Source organism: Dermacentor andersoni, chromosome 5 (assembly GCF_023375885.2).
Source record: "Dermacentor andersoni chromosome 5, qqDerAnde1_hic_scaffold, whole genome shotgun sequence".
Lineage (NCBI taxonomy): Eukaryota > Metazoa > Arthropoda > Arachnida > Ixodida > Ixodidae > Dermacentor > Dermacentor andersoni.
Window position 1 is genome coordinate 146651059 of NC_092818.1, and position 18033 is coordinate 146669091.

Sequence of the window (18033 nt, forward strand, 5' to 3'; positions counted from 1 at the left end):
CACAAAGTAATAATTATTACTGGGGGCGGGTTTTCCAGCGTACCAGCAACGTAGTATATTCGTGCCGCGATTGTGGAGTGTCTTCTTTAGTAAATTTTTTGTCTTAGTGCCTCTGATAGAAAGAAAGAAAGAAAGAAAGAAAGGAAGAAAGAAAGAAAGAAAGAAAGAAAGAGAACCTCTACAGACGAGGGAGTAAACTCTTTGTGCCCACATATCACGCAATTTGCACATGAATTAACGAGTGAAACAGCAGCATGGCAGGATATAATGAAATATAATGACTAATAGTTATGAAATGTGGCTTACATTATTAGTGAACTAATAATGGTCAATGCTGACTACAATTTTCGCCTATGGAAGACACGAATGGGAGCAGTTAGATAAAGTTCTACAATTTTTGCAACATTATTCTTCTTCGGTTTACCTTACAGTTCAGTGCGTGTAATACAGTTCTAGCAACCATGACGACAAGCCATGAGCAACAACCAGCACTTCACATTGGCAAAACGCGAATATTCAGCTCGGATGAGGAACTCGGATGAGGAAAAGTTCTTCAATTGGCAATGAATGCCCAGATGGCCTTGGATTGCGTTGTGAACATTGCAGTGGCGCCACCTTAACCGCTAGCTGGAACATCCTACATCTGTCAGAGATAATTTTCCTACACTAAAATTATTATTATTATTATTATTATTATTATTATTATTATTATTATTATTATTATTATTATTATTTGGTATGAAAGGAAACGTACACAAACAGAGGAAAATAAGGAAAGATCAGGCTGGCCACCGAGAGGGGCGCAAAGCCTGTCTGCTCTGTGGTGGATAATATCAACGCAAAAGTAAAGGAGTAAATACATGGGTATGCATGCATATAGTACCATTCAAGGCTAGGTGGCGCGCGCCGTTGCCGCCAGATTCAAAGGGTTGAGCCTCAGTCATCCATCCATGCTTTAGGAAGGAGGGGATAGAAAAGGAAGCTAAGATAAAGAGAAGGAAGGTAAGGAAGAAAGAAACAGCAATATGACAGGTTACACATGGTTCGTGCGGAAAGCAGTCACTGTACAGAAGGTACGTGTGGCCAATGTTTCACAGAAGAGAGAACTATGCGGCAAATATGTAAAACAGGGTTTCACTATAGCTGGCGGCTTCGTTTGAACGTAATACGCTTAAAGTAACGCAAAGTCACAAAGCTTGTCAGTAATGTATGTAAGATTAAATCGAATTAAATCGAATTGAATTTTGTGTAAAACAATCTTGCGGAACGCTAGGGAAAAGGCTATTCAGCAAATAAAGCAAAACAACCGAGGAACCTAAATAAATAAAGCAGTTCAAATTCATTACTTGCGTGCACAGTACAAATTACAGGCATGCGTACAGACGCGTGTGCACCCTGCACCACTTATAAACATGAAGAAGACTGTGACGAAAAAAAAAAAAAATCGCCAGCACTTGTTGGAAAAAGCCACAGCGCACTGGCATCGCCTTCATGAATACATTAAAAAGAAACTAAAACGAAGACTAAAAACTAAAGATTGTCTATTGAAAGTGCTCATACATACAAATTGTATTTATTGCGCATTGTCGACAATACGAATTTTCAAGGTTTCTGCTTTTTTTTTGCTATGTAAATTGCGGCGCTTAGTAATATTATATTGTTTCCCTTCATGAGTGTTCGGTTTTGTTAAGTTTTTCCCTAATGTATATCTATTACAATTAACCCCTCATCATTATATACCGATGAAACCAAAGCTGTATAGAGGATAATCTCTGTAATCTCATTTCAGCCTTGAACTCGTAGTAAATGTCGATAACGACGTTTGAATAGTAATTTTTCCGGGTCTACAGAATATTTCGCTATTTGAAACTAGAGAAGAAAGTTGACAGTGAAACTTATACGGACGCTAATGTGCGGACTCATTCAACACAAACGATGCTGTGGGCTCCTGAACGTCCATTTAACAGGGCATCTAGCAGATGAAAGGTGGCCACATGTTTACGATCACGGTATTGACAGTAATGCAAATAACTACACACCATATGGAGATGGCAAGGACCATTGCATGCTGGTCGGAAATCACAATATTCCGCATGATAGGATCGAACTAAGTACAGAGTAAAATTTTGAATACGAATCGTTTCTCTGCCTATTCAGAGCCGATGGCAAACGCGAGGCCGTCCAAGGTCGCAGAGTTGGTCGCCGATGCACGCGCACACCCCGGTGCCCGCAACCCTCGCCGCTATTGGCTCAGCGCCTTCTTGCTCGCCGGTATGTGTGTGTTGGTATGTGTGACGGTATATGTGTGCCGGTATGTGTGTACCGGTATGTGTGTGCCGGTATGTGTGCGCGTACCGCTAACAGACGTGACTCGGTTGCGCTAGGTGCGCTACGTTGTGTGTAGAGCTGCGTGCCTCATAATCAAATCATGGTTTTGCACGTGAAACGCCAGAATTAAATTCAATTCAGATATAAAAATATAATGAACCCTTCCACCCTGTCAAGGTGGACGACCAGCGAAGCTGTTTAGCACACGATACAGAGGTCACACAGAATTTTGAACAAATGTACGAACTCGTTTATCGTGATCTTTATATACATTCGCGTGGACGACGGGAACGCCGCCCCGAGGAGCTGGAGGAAACTAGACACGCGTGACGTTTTGACGGGACCGCCACCATGGGAGAGTGGAAAGAAAGTAGATGCGCAAACGCTTGGAACGCCAACAAAGAGAGGGCTGTGCGAACGTACATATGGCCGACGTGGGTCATATTAGCTTAATATTTGATACAGGTTCTATTTGGACCCAAGGTATTAAACATCTTTGCGAGTTGCTGGAGCGCTTAATTGAAGCTTGCTTCATCTCCGCCGCCGGTCGAACCAGTATTGCACTATCTCCGGGATCGGCCCATGGTGTTACAACACGCAGAACAAAAATGCACGGAACCCTAGCCATAGAAAGCTTCACTGTAAAAGATAACCGATTACAATTACTTCTATAAAAGCGTAATTGATTACGATGACAAATTACTGTCCCACGTAAGTAATTGAGTAATTACTAAAATGTAATCGCATTTTTTAACGTTACTTTACTCCCTACTTTTACCAACAGAGAGACGAGAGAAAATGATGAATGAAAGGCAGGGAGGCTAGCCAGGACTGGGCCCGCTTAACATTGCACAAATACATTAAATAGAACGAGCTGGCCTGGCTCCTTCAATGCATTCTCTGCAGCCCTTCACACGTTGGTTACGTTCACTGAGCGCTCCTCTTCAAAATTTTATTCAGTAATCATCCCTCAGTTTCTTGTGAACATGTATCGGGCAGCGACACTCAAAACTCGCTCAATGTGCGCGCTGAAGAGAAGGGCTGTGTAATAACGCGCGAACACGTTTCTCAAGCTACTGTTGCTACTCAGTGCCACGATGCTCGTGTGTGGGTTTTTTATGAAGCGCAGCGCTTCATTGAGGCTGGGGCTAGGGAAGGTGTTCGCGGCAGGGCCAGTGAAAAACTGAAAAATCGTTTCTCTGGCATCAACGTCCGAAGTGGCCATCACTATCGAGCCATTTCAATCAGTCGGCCAACATTCGGTAGATCTCCTCTCGGCAATCTTCACTCGTTAGCCATATAGAGCAAAACGACTAATTGTAAAGGATCCCAGGATACGTTCACCTTTCTCGAAAAGGTGTCCAAACCTTGATATGTTATTTAATATAACGCTGCATATTATTCAACCTTAGAAATACTGTTCGTGTGTTACAATTCACAAAGATAGGTCTATATGAGTCACGTAATATCAAACAGAAACATACGAGTTTACCTGCCGAAAACTTCTCTCTATATCAGAGAAGTCATAGACTGCACTAAGCGAAGAAGAATCTACCAGCAACTTTTATCACCTATGAAGACTGCCCATAAGCGCTTCCAGGAGAGAGGGAGATAAATTTATTATTCGAGAAATGCTCAAAGGCCGGACCTCCAACTCTGAAAGCCGTTTCAGGTTCAAAGCACGTTCAGGTGATCCAGGTGTAGCTGCGCGACGCTGATTGTGTGAAGGAGGTAATCCATGTCCATGTTTTCATCCATTTAGATACGTCAAATTTGAGTTCTCAAAGCAGTGTCACCTGTCAGAGCATGTTTCGTCAAAAATGTAACTGGTTACACATAATTGATAACCCAAAAAAAGTACTTGGATTGCAGGGAGCGTTACCGAGTAAACAAAATAATAATTAAATTACGAAATTAGCAAGAAACGTTACTGATTACAACGTAATTATTTACATGTAATAATTCTCACGTACAGATTTGAACCACTGTTTGTTTGCAACTTTTCGAAACGCAGGCGATTCAAGGGAGCCGCACGCCGCGGTCCGAAGGTTGCGCTTTCGAACCGCGTCCGGGTCACCATTGAAGGAACTCCTGTGAAGACACGTACTTGCGGCACTGGGCATATTTATTTGGTCACCCCCACGAAGACCAGTATGCACACGAAGAGCGTCCTTATTCCAACATGACCGCAAACGTAACTGCTCATTCGACACGCGCCCGCGGGACTTGGGCGAGCTCTGCTATAGAGCGCAGACAGCCCCACACCGAGAAAGAAGACGACGCCGTAAATACATTCCTTCGCAAATTCCGTCTGTGAAGAGAGGGCAGGTCTGGGAATTGTATCGCCATCTCTTAAGTGGTCTTCTTCAATCCGACTACCTGTCTTCACATCTATTTCTCATGCTGAATTATAGGCATTTGTTCTAGCTTTACGTAAAATTTACGTAATTTACGTAAATCTACAGAGATTCCACAGCTACCTTAATTCTCCACAAGAAAAGTAGGAAGATACCCATAAAGGAAGGGTCCAGGCAAGGAGACACAGTCTCTCCAATGCTATTCACTGCGTCCTTGGAAGAAGTATTCAAGCTTTTAAACTGGGAAGGCTTAGGAGATGAAAATCAACGGCGAATATCTCAGCAACTTTCGGTTTGCAGATGACATTGTCCTGTTCAGCAACACTGGAGACGAGCTACAACAAATGATTGAGGACCATAACAGAGAGAGTGTAAGAGTGGGGTTGAAGATTAATATGCAGAAGACAAAGATAATGGTGAATAGCCGGGCAAAGGAACAAGAGTTCAGGATCGCCAGTCAGCTTCGAGAGTCTGTGAAGTAGTACGTTTACCTAGGTCAATTAATCATAGGGAACCCTCATCCTGAGAAGAAAATTTATGGAAGCATAAAAATGCGTTGCAGACAATGCAGACATTGTCAGCTCCTGAGTGGAAGCTTACCATTATCATTGAAAAGGAATTAAGGTGCATAATCAGTGCATTTTACCGGTGCTGACATGTAGGGCAGAGACTTGGAGACTGACAAAGAAGCTTGAGAACAAGTTAAGGACCGCACAAAGAGCGATCGAACGAAGAATGCTAGGCATAACCTTGACAGACAGAAAGAGCGCTTTGGATCAGACAGCAAACGGGTATAGCCGATATTCTAATTGACATTAAGAGAAAGAAATGGCGCTAGGCAGGTCATGCAATGCGCAGGTTAGATAACCGTTGGACCCTTAGGATTACAGAATGGGTACCAAGAGAAGGGAAGCGCAGTGGAGGACGGCAGAAGACTAAGTGGGGCGATGAAATGACGAAATTCGCAGGCGCTATAGTTGGGATCGGTTGGCGCAGGGCAGGGGTAATTGGAGATCGCAGGGAAGAGGCCTTCGTCCTGCAGTGGACAGAAAATAGGCTGATGAGCATGATCAAACGCACAAGAAGCATTCAATTCGTTCGCCCCAAGACGCTTCCGGCTCATTCGTTTATTGCGGCTGCCGGGACCCAAAGGGCTAATACTAAATGAATCTGAACTCGAAGTATAGCATCACTTGGTGACCCAGTAAAATCTATTTTACCATCATCTGCATTCGTAACAGCGGCGCGATTTCGAAAATTCGCCACTGGGAATAGCTTTCCCAAATATTCATTGTACGCCTCTGAGTATCAGCATCTAATTTCTTTTCTTGGAACAACAGATGGTGCTATACTTAGAAAGGCTGAAGTGTCATTTACGAGACGTCGTTGTCAAGAACCCCCTATTAAACAGTTATCTTCACAAGTCTGGTCTCGAGATATCACCATCGTGTCATTTCTGCAATTAGAGTGAATATCTAGAACATTCCTTTCTTGCACGTTGCCGTTTTAAGGTTCAAAGAAAAAGATTGTTGGAAGAACCATTGCATAAACTTCACTAGACGTTGATTCTCGCGGTGCTCCTTTCCTTTGGTGCTGTCTAACTGGGTTTTAGCCACAAGAACGTTAGTGGTGCCCTCTGCAATTTACAGTGTGAGACGAAAAGAATTCGATGCTAAAATTTTCCATTTCATTTTTCTTTTGTAATTCGAATTTTCTATTGCGTAATATGTAGATACAATAGAGGTTATTTCTATATCACATAAATTTTAATTACACAAGTTCAAATTACCAATCTTTATTGAAATCACATTTCTCAATAATTAGCATTGTAATTTTTATTTAACCCTTGCACCACCCGACTTGTGGCCGATCACCCAGAGTAGGTTGCACCGCGTCATTAACGAACAACAACAACAACAACAACAACAACAACAACAACAACAACAACAACAACAACAACAACAACAACAACAACAACAACAACAACAACAACTTGTTAAGAGTCACGTACTGAGGCAACAACAACTTTGCATAACTATTTTCTCATTCCGGACATTCTTTCTCTGGGAGCCTCCTCTCTTGGAAACTGTCATAGGGTCGCTCATCACGCCGATGTCGTTATTCTAGCGGTCGTCACCCAATCGTCACCATGCCGCCGTCGTCATTCTATCGTTATCATGCCAGCGTCATTTCGCCGTCTTCACATAGTCGTCACTCTACCATCGAGTCTCTGCCGCCGTTGTCATGCTGTCATGATCCTTCCATCGCCGTCATCTATTCACACATAGTTTCTAACACGTGCCTTGAATTTGCATAATTTTTAAGTCAAAGTTTTCGTACGTTATTTCTAATTAATTTCCACCCCGACAGACAGACAATGAACTTTTATTGAGGTCCTGAGGGACTAGCCGGTGGAGACCCGTTGGGGCCCCCGGCTCGCCGCTGGCTGCTCCCATGTCGGAATCGGGAGGCCAAGCCTCTCCGCTCTTTCACGGGCCCTCTGGACGGCCATGGACTGGAGCTTGAGTTGCGTACTAGATATGGCCTCGTCCCAGTCCCGTTCGCTGGTGAGGGACGTATCCCGTAACGCAGGACACTGCCAAAATTTTCATTTATTCTTTCTTTCTTTCTTTTTCTTTTTATTCGTAAGTTTGCCCTGCGGCGTGATACGATTGGTGCGTAAGTTATATATACATGTATAGTTCGTTACGTCCGAGGAATCTCACAAGGCTCCAGTCAAGGGTAAAACGGACGCCGACGAATAACATTAAAAGAAAAGGAACCAAGGCGTTTCGGCTCCCATACAGGGGCTTTGTTCACAGTCTCGGCCCCCGTAATTTCGGCCCCCGTATGGGAGCCGAAAGGTCTTGGTTTCTTTTCTTTTAATGTTATTGGTCGGCGTCCGTTTTACCCTTGACTATGAGCAATCCGAACCAGAGGAGTTTTCGTCGAACTCTTGATTTCACTAACAAGGATCTATGGCGCAGACCATAGGTATACACATGGTGGCCAGGTGAGTGGCTTGGGTGTAGCCCTTCTCTTGACAGGTAGTGGCGCCTTGATGAGTGCAATCCAGGACAATTCTAGCAATAACTAAACTTCTTTGCTAGTACCATTTGAATCATGGCTAATTCTCCGTAGTGGACATGCGTCATCAGTAAAGGAAAACCACCCTAGACCAAACATTCAGGTTATTTTTAAGCTTTGAGGACTAGCTGGTTAGAAAAAAAAAAACTAGTCATACATCCATTACAATATCTGTGGTTGAGGCTTCAGGAGGCTAACTACAAGAGCAATGAGTGATTTCATCGCGCGATTACAGCCTCAAAGTAAATAATTACGTCACTGAATTACACTGCTATTTAATGAATTGCATTGCTACGCGCGATGTTGTGATTCCCATACTAAGGTGGGACTGCGTTACTACTTAACCCCAAAAGTAACTGAAGTAATTTCATCACAGCGGCATTATTATGGTGCACTTTAAGAGACTAATGCATCTGCTTTCTATAAGTGCGTGGTTCATAAAAATATATATAGTGAATTAATATATACATACAACGAGAAGTGCGCGTATTATATGCGATAAAATTTGATTCAATGCGACAGTGAATGTTGAATATGACCTTTAAGCACATTATTCTTCTATACAAAATTCTCCGCTCGAGCACAAAGCAATTCTTCGCCCTTTAAATCTGGTTCTACTGAGAAGAGGTTTATTGGCGGCTCCTAAGGCAAAAGCGCAGCGACCGGGAACGGCGAGACAGCCCGAAGCACTGTCCAAAAAAGGCGACAGTAATCAACAGCGCGAGCGGAGCCGAGCCGCGCGTTGGCGATGTGTCTGTGCCGCGAGGCGCGTCTTCTTCTTCACACTACATAGTTAGGCGACCATTAGGTGCTTCAACAATGAATATCACCACCACGAATCGTAAACAAACGCTCTAAAATTTATGGTACCATTCGGCGCTTATCTCACCTAATCACAATCCTGATGCATCTAGCATGAATTTCCTTTTTTTTTAGACAGTACGCTCGCTACTTTCCTGTGAGCGACGCCACGCCACTATGATACGCATGCTGCACGTGACCTGACAGTACAGCGAGCGCAGCACTGAAGAACTGAGATGCACGCAAGATACGTGACGATTATTTTAGGAATTGAGATAAACCCCAAAGGGTGCACATTTTTCTTACAGTGTATGTCACGATGGTAGAGCTAAGATACAGCTAGCACAGAGATACAGCTACTAGTAAACGGGCACAGCTAAGACACAGCAAGCAAAAAAAAAAAAAAAAAAAGACCGCCCTTCCACTACTGCGAAGAAGGGGTGCAAGCGAAGCTCGGGATCCGCTGGTCTTCGTTGTCGTAACGCCTTGGCTTCGTGCTCGCTCACGGCGAGGTCGTCACGTCGATGGCGAGCCCTTTCTCGAGCGAGTTTATTTCTCCATACCTGGCACATTTATTTCACCCTGGTCTCCATAATCCACAATGTACCACCTGCCGAGCGCCCCGGGCAGATCTTTTCCACTCTCTGTGGAGCTGCCCCACGCCCATGGCGGTAGAACCCATTCCCAACCCTTCCTTTTCCTCGTGGGAGGCCGCTCTTCGGGCCACTTGCTCGGATGACCAGCTCTGGCTGGTGGACCGTGCTTGCCTAGAGATGTCGGCCAGGGGCCTCCCGGACGTCTAGGAGCCCAACCACATTCAAATAGAACCAATAAAGTTTTATCCATCCATCCATCCATCCATCCATCCCGGTGGCGTTCATGAAACGCCGCCTGTTCTTCGGCCGAACGCACGACGCGCTGCCCGCTCCCGCTGCCGTTCCTTAAACGCAGCTTGCTCTTCGGCAAAACGAACCAAATGCGGCCTCCCCATCTGACTGCTGGGCCTGAATTGGCGGGAAACGCCGGGTGCGGTGGGCGCCGACATAGAGTTTCCTACTCTATAGGCGCCGAGGCCAGCGAACACGCGATCACACGCTTTCCCTCCTCCGGAGGGAGGGGACGCCTGCGATTGGCTCACGCCTTGCGCTGCGTCTACTTGATCATGCATATAAAACCCCGCTTTAGAGGGCGCGTACGATGAACCGACAAGAAGAGGCTTGTTGGAACGACCACGTATGCGATGAGCTCCACCGGAAACAGCGCATTGGTCCTCGGTCGAGGATCACACCCACCGTCAACTACTGATTCCGGTAATTATAAAGTCGTTCTCCCTCGTCTACCGACTGGCAATGCCGTTCACAATTCAGTTTTCCTGCATGCTGACCTGGCAGGGCGGCCGTATCGGGCCCCGGACTTTCGCGATGCACTCCTTTCAGTGCTAAATGCAACTGATATCCTCGGCGTTGGACAATACCAGATGAGCCATTTGTGGTTAGTGACGTGTTAACAGCATCGCGAAACAGAAACTTGTTGACAAAGGCGAGTTGTTGGTGAAGGGCCTCAAGTGCCTTGCCATAGACCCGGAATGTAAAAATATCAAGATGAAGCTTCTTTGGCTTCCCCCACACCTCGAACAGAGACGGATTGTTGAAGCGCTAGAGCCATATGGCACAGTGCAGTCCATCACGAGAGAAATGTGGTGGTGTGACGGCATGGAGGGCTGGCAAATGACTAATTGAGACGTAGCGTATACATTGAAAGATGGAGTTTCTGCCAGTAATCTGCCACATCTATTGAGCATATACAGCCACCAGTGTCTTATCTTGGTTCCTGGCCGACCACCACTTTGCCTCCGGTGCAACAGAGTTGGGCATATCCGGTGACAATGTAGAACACCGCGCTGCAGTAACTGCCACTGCTACAGTCACCTTGCAGATGCATGCATCGGAACCTACGCTCACAAGCTTTGTGGAAATAGGCCAACTGAGGATCATACCATCACCGATCATCTAATGGACGTGAGCGAAGTTAATTGTGGACTCAACTGGTGAAATACTCCCTGAGACTCATCGACAAGAGCAGATTAAGCCGTCATCGGCTGACAATAGCCTTAGCCAGAAGCCTGCGAGCGAGGATGAGACTAAGGCGCCTGACGACGAACCAACTGTGTCATGGGCAGAATCACCACCAGTTCAAGATCGCCCACCGTCAGAGGAATCTGGATAGATGTTCGAGGCAGCTAAGAAGCGTCCAGCGCCATCTGACAATCCATCGCCCTTGGGAAAGGAGGCTCGCGTTCCCAAAGTGTCAAAGCTGTCGAAACCGCTCCGGGTAACGCTTACTCCTGCAGATGTTCCTCGTGTTAACGTGCACCAAAAGGTCCATAGTGCATCACCTCATCAAGAAGGGAGCGGTGCACCTCTGGAGCAGCATTCAAACACTGCACCTACATAGGTAATCATGGCGGGCGCTCTTTCCTTCCATTTTGGTACTTTAAATGTCCGTGGCTTACAAAGTAAGCGACGGCGAGTACAGCTTCTTCATTTGTTATGCAATAGAAAATTATACATTGCTGTTATCCAAGAAATAAATATTGAATCCGACGAAAGCATAGAAGTAGCTCTATTTCGATTCCTATCTGACCATAATGTTTGTGTCAGCCATGCAGTAGGCATTCCCGCAGGTTGTATGTTATTTGTTGGAAAACATTTACCATGTGATTTGCTACATTTGTTTACAGATAGGGAAGGGCGCCTAATCTGTTGCGATATTGATATCAGTGGTATGAGCTTGTTTATGCCCCGAACAAGTTACGTGAACGCGAGTGTTTCTTCCTATCTCTAGAACGTCATTTCTGTACTGATCGTGCATTGGTCCTCTTTGGAGACTTTAATTGTGTATGTAACGCGCAAGATCGTGCGTCACTGAAGCTGAGACATGATCCAAGTAGTGATGCGTTGCAACGCCTGATATGTGATTACCAGCTTGTGGACACAGGGGAAAATGGAAAGGCGGGATGTCGATATACGTACTTCCAGGGTACTTCGCATGCAAGGCTTGATCGAATTTACGTATCACTTAGCGCGCTATGTCTTGTTTATGGTTACACCGTGCACCCTATATTCTTTAGTGACGATTGCCTATAGTCTCAGGATCGTTTGGCAGCCGTCGGTAACAAAGTCGGCGTATGTGCTGGGAGCTGTGAAAGTTTAATAACCAATTACTTTCGCGTGAGTGTTTCTTAAATCGTGTTACTGAGCTTATAGCTCATGTGTCATGCCGCAAGGACTCGCCACTCTTTGCTGCATGTGTGGGGATTATTCAAACAGGAAGCTAAAATGATAGCTATCGAAGAGTCATCAATATTGGCCTCCGAAAAAAAAAAATTACAAAGCATTGTAGAGACTTCTGAGTGAATTGCATGAGCTTGAATGTCTACATCCGGGCCAATGTATTGACGGTATTCATAAAGTCAAGGCACAGTTACAACCTTTGAACACAGAAAGATACAGAGGTGCACTAGTGCGTGCGCGAGAGCAGCGTTTCCTGGAAGAAAAGCCTTGCAGCAGGTCCCTAGGTGATGAGCGCCGACACGCGCTGTCTAAACAAATATTATATATAGAGTATGGTGGAATCACTGTTAATGAGCCGACTCTAATAACTAAAACGTTTTTCGAACATTATCAAAAACTATTTCGAGACAATAAGCCATTGGATACAGATGCTGCCAAAAAATTGTATCGTTGCTGTCCCAGTTAAATCAGGATGATTATGATTATACAAACGAAAACATTCATATTAAGGAGGTAACTGCATGCATCGATTCGTTAGCGAAGGGAAAGACGCCTGGCCCGGATGGCCTTACTGCCGAATTTTATCAGTGTTTTCGTTCCCTCTTATCGCAATTGTTACTTCAGGTGTACCTTGAGGCTTTGGAAGTAGGGCACCTAACCACCACAGTGTACGAAGGACACACTGTCCTTACAGCCAAAACCGATGATGAGACTAAATTGCAAAAAGTGGATGGATATCGGCCTATCTCCTTATGCAATGTGGATTATAAAATTTCTGCAAAGGTATTAGCTAATCATTTGCAAGTTGTAATAAGATATGTGGTCGGTGATCATCAAACATGTGGCATCAGGGGCCGGTCCATTCAGACGAACATTCATGTTGCGAGATCGGTGCTAGAGTGTGTAGCTGAGGGGATTGGACAGGTGGCAATGTTACAGCTAGATCTGGCTAAGGCGTTCGACAGGGTGAATCACTCATTCCTGTTTACCGTACTTGAGCATATAAATATCGGATCCCTTCTCCTTAGAGGTGTCAGGATATGTTATGCTAATGGCTCAACGAGGCTGATAGTGAATGGCTCTCTCTCCGATCCGATTAGGCTTGTATCAGCAGTACCACAAAGATGCCCTTTGTCACCGCTTCTGTTCTGCTTGTATTTAGAATCACTTTGTATGAGTATTCTTAAAGAACAAAATTTCCAAGGGTTTAAATTACCGACTAATGAGCTTCGGGTTCTTGCGTATGCAGACGACGTGGCCTTTTTTTGTACCGATAAAAAAAGTGTAAAGACTGCTCTTGCAATTACAAAAGAGTTATGTGCGGCTTCTGGTGCAAGCGTTAACTTTGAAAAAAGTTCAGGTTTGTGGTTTGGATTATGGACCACATTGCCATCACATTACACCGGCATTCAACGTAAAAAATGATCTGCGTTATTTAGGTGTGCCTTTCTCACGGTATAGAAATAGCAACGTTCATTGTTCGGGAGAAGTTGGCAAAATTCAACGTAAGGCGAATTCATGGCGAGGGCCCAATTTGTCCATGTTCATTCGTGCTGAAGTGTGAAACGTGTTCTTAGCTTCCCGTCTTATGTATGTGCTGCAAGTACTGCACTGCTCACGACTTCGCCTTCAGGAACTGCATCGCATATTTACAACATTTATTTGGAGTTCGAGTTGTGAATCTATGCGGCGCGACAATCTCTTCCTCCCTTTTGAACGTGGTGGTCTGGGATTAGTCTACCTCTTCGTCCGGCAAATTGTTTCTCGCCTGTTTTTCTTTCGAGACAACGACCATCCGTTTTTGCATGAAGTGTTGCAACTCCGTTTAGTTCATTATGTTCCTAATATAGTAATGTCATCAAATGCCAAAGATGTCCCACAGGCTCCTTAGGGCTTTCTCAAGGAGGTTGTTGACACATTTCTTTTCTTGAAAGTTAGATTCAGCCTGGAGTACGTGTTCACTGCGAGTCGAAAAGCAATTTCTGCGGCACTGGTGGACTCTATTTTCCCAGATCCTTTGTATCGTGCACCTTATTTAAGCCGACCTTATCAGGATGTACTTAAGCGCGTCTGAAAAATGTGTGTACCTCCTGGAGTAAAAACATTTTTCTTTAAATTACATTCGGAAACACTCCATTTTAAAATTTGGTTGAATTCGAGGGGTTGCTTTGTGCCGTGGTCAACAAACTGTCGACTCTGTCCACGTGCCGAAACCATAGGTCACTATTTCATATACTGCAGGGATGCGGTATTTTTTTGGGACATTCTCCAACGGACGCTTAAAAAGGGCATTGACATAACTCCATATTCAACTAGGTTTCTACCGTTTAAGGGTACGGGTGGACTTCCCTATGACATGTTCGTAGTACTCGGTTTAACAGCATATGGAGATGTAGACTTTGTGATCGCCATGCCGAAAGCCCGTGATCTACAAAATCATTCTTTCACGAAGGGGCTGCTTATGTATGAAGTGTATACGGTGCGCAGGAACCTCCGCCAGACTGGATGCAGTTGTTGGATGTATGTGTGTGTTTGCACGAGTTTTAAGTGTGTAGTTGTGTCCACTTTGTAATATACCTTCAGTATTGTTTTCCACGTAATAAAGAAGAAAAAAACGACGATGGCTGATACGGTTAGCGCGGTGGTCTCGCAATCCGACGAGCAATTTTCATTTTTGCGAGGCTTGGGTTTTTCGTGTGGCAACACCGACAGCGACGCCGACATTAGTTAGACAATATAAGCTGCGCTTGAAAAACAGTAATTTTTCGCTCATGTATAATATATATATATATATATATATATATAATAGCTGCTATAATATGAACTGGATTATCATATGTCTTTGTTTTTTGTCTGTAGTTCCCACTATGATCCGTTAGAGATAAAAACCTACTCAGACTGTAGCGAGGATGGCTGTAAACAACGAATAATTATATCGATTTGAAAAGTTTTGCGACTCTTCACAGGCTTACGGAAACTAAGCAATATTAAATGTCCCGCAAGAAACTAGTTCGGTGTGAGCGACCAAGATGGAGCCACGTTTCCATAGAGTTGCTAAACGGGCGTTTCAGGGGGGCGGAAAGTTTTGGAGGGCGTCTGGTAAACTCTGTCAGCTAACTAATCCTGTTACTAACTTGCATCAGTATCTTGGATTTTTCCTTGACTCTTAACGGCGCACGGAACTTCTCAAAACCACCACGCTGAATTTCTGCAGCTTTCACGCTTACAGCTGGTTGATGCCCATTCACATTTCGCGCCAGAAGCTGTGGTTATTTGTGAACGGAGCAGATGGAGCTACCTTCCCACAAATCTCGTCTACCATCTCGCACTTTCGGGCGGACTACATTGGTACACTCCCAGAAAAGTTAGCACCCTTTGGGGTGCATATCTGCCACACAAGAATAATTGTCATCTGTCTTGCCCGCATTTCCTTTCTTGAAAACGTTGCGCTCATTACTTTCCTGTCGAAAATGCTCTGTCATGCTGATAACGCGCATGCCGTTTGTGACCCAGAAGTACCGGGCTCGCAGCGTTAAAGAAAGGAAATGCGGGCAAGACAGATGATTATCGTTGTGTGGCAAATATACACCCGAGGGGGTGCAACTGTTTTTTAGAGTGTATATGTAGCACTGGGCTTGTGGAATAATAATAATAATAATAATAATAATAATAATAATAATAATAATAATAATAACATAAAACGCCCTTTGCTGATCACCGCGCTCGTTGCAAAGTGGTGAGCAGTGGCGCAAACCATACACAGCACATGATCGAGATGAAACCACTAAGGCGAGTTATGTCCGTTACTCATTTTTCAGGACTACCGTAATGGGCTAAATTACGCCCGCGACAAATCCTTTCCAATAGCAATATTTTGCGCACATGTCGAAATGACAAGAAAATTGAGTCAACCCTGCGCTGCCTCGACAGATCGCTGACAAAAGTTTAGAACTATTTAGCCAACAAGAGGAAATATCCTCTTAATTCAAGCACCACACCGAGAGCGTTCGTATTACGGGGCGTTTATACTTGTGAATTGGTCTACCGCGCTTTTATGTCAATATCTAGACAGAAAATGTGTACGCATTAAAAGTGGGCGCACATTACAGGGCTCCGTGTATAAACGCGTGATCCACGCGGAAATAAAACTTTTGAGGACTGCGTACGCTAAATTTTATCTAATGCAGTCGTCGGCGGTATACTTGTACAGCAGATGCTGGTATAATGCGTGCGACTTTTCGTTATATTATGCTTTCAACGATGTGTATTGCGCTTGGCAGGGCGCTCTTGTTTGATCTATCGCCGAGTCCTATATCCGAAAGTGTAGGCAAACCTAAGAAGTGGTTCCCACATAATCAACACGAAGGCACATTTTCTCATCCTTGCCATGCATGCCTTGAGGTGTGCGACGGAAATTAGGCCTAACGCGCCTACCTCTTCTGGTGATCCCTATTGCAAGAACAAGGGGAGTGCTAGCAAGTCCTTTTGGCAGAGTACCGGTAACTCCTGTTTAACTCCATCTTCAAGAGTTTCTTGTACTCCACAGCAGTAGACATACGTAGCACAAGCAGCCTAAACGAGTGCTTTATCGGGGAGTACGAGAACTCTATATAAAGTGGAGCGAAATAACAGACAAACAGTCACACCAAGGTTGCCGGCTCTCCATTGCCTTAGGAGTGGACAACGACGCATGTTGCTGTTTGGACTTGTTGGTGATGCATAAAAGCAGTAAACGCAGCGCGTAGCAGACGAGGATAAGGAAGGAAGGAAGGAAGGAAGGAAGGAAGGAAGGAAGGGAGGAAGGCAGTGCGTCATATTCTGTCCTTGTCTATCTTCACCTGCAACACGTTATACGTTTACTGCTACTCTTATAGTCAACGACACCTTCCTCACTGCCACGTAGTACCAAACCTCCGTCGTTGCGTTTTCTGTATCTAGCAGGCATTTTCCCCTTGGGGTATATCGTCGTTGCTGCACATCTATCTGCTGCCTAATTTACTGACTCATAAATCGTTGCCTCGTGCGTACTTTCACATGACAAGACTTCTTCACCTGACGCGTGACGCCCGCTTCCTAAGTTGCGGTAGCTTCCGGAGCGTATATGGTGCACATGAAATTGATGAACATTCACGTTCTAGTGGCCTGGACAGTGTGGATCACTGTCCTGGGCAACCGGAAGGTGCAGGTTATAACTTCTGGCTTGATCGGCAACGTTACTTCTGATACCAAAATTTTACTCGCCGCTTCGCGGTTTCAATGCCGGCCGTGGCGACCGTATTTCAATGGGGGCGAAATGCAAGAACGCTCGTGTACTTTTACAGACTTCGGCACCCGTTAAAGAATCTCGCGTGGGCAAAATTCCTCTGGAGTCCTCCACTACGGAGTGCCTCGTAATCAGGTTGTAGCTTTGGCTCGTAAAACCCTATAGAATGCAGATTTTTAATACCAGAATTTGGGACTGCCTGGACTGCACACCTACTTGTCATGCGTTTTTGGTGCGCTTCTACATAAGGCCCCTAACCAGACTTGTTCATTTGAAGAAGACAAGCTTGTGGCAAATCGATCAACGCGCTGATGATGCTGTCTGCCGTATCGAATCACGGCGAGAAAACAAAGCACAAATTTCAAACGAAAGCCCACGCGCCCTTCCTCTCCAAGGGAGCCACTCTATATGCCGGAGAATCAGGGTCACAAGCACGAACACTTCTACGTAAGACACCCTGTGTGCAACTTCATCGATTATGGCCCGTGCCTTTGGTAAATCATACAACGCAGAACGCGCAAAACCACCACTGGAAGTACACTGCGCTACGAAAACAAAGAGAAAAAGAAAGGAGGCGGGTACGCAACGTTATCATGACGCATCCCTCGATTTAGGTGTTGGAGAAGGCAGGGAAGGGATGTCACTTGCGGACACTATTCATGACACAAAATAAATGTGTCTGTGTTGGCAGTGACGTTCGCCTCCTGGCCGCATGGTGACGTCACATTTCAATTCCTTCTTGCTTGCGCTAGATTAATAAACCAATTTGAAAAAAAAAAAAAACACTCTTGCGGTAAAACGTTCCCTATAGACGGCACATTAAATGTTCCGGTGCATGAACAAAATTTCGGATCACGCCGGGTGAGGGGTCTTTCAAAAAGATACTTATGTCCGAGAAATGGAT

The 18033-nt window shown here is 44.9% G+C and overlaps 1 pseudogene; it reads left to right on the top strand.

Moving 5' to 3' along the window:
- Positions 1 to 2162: 2162 nt before the first annotated feature.
- The window catches only part of LOC140218574 (uncharacterized), an 82151-nt pseudogene continuing 66280 nt past the window's right edge, over positions 2163 to 18033 (top strand).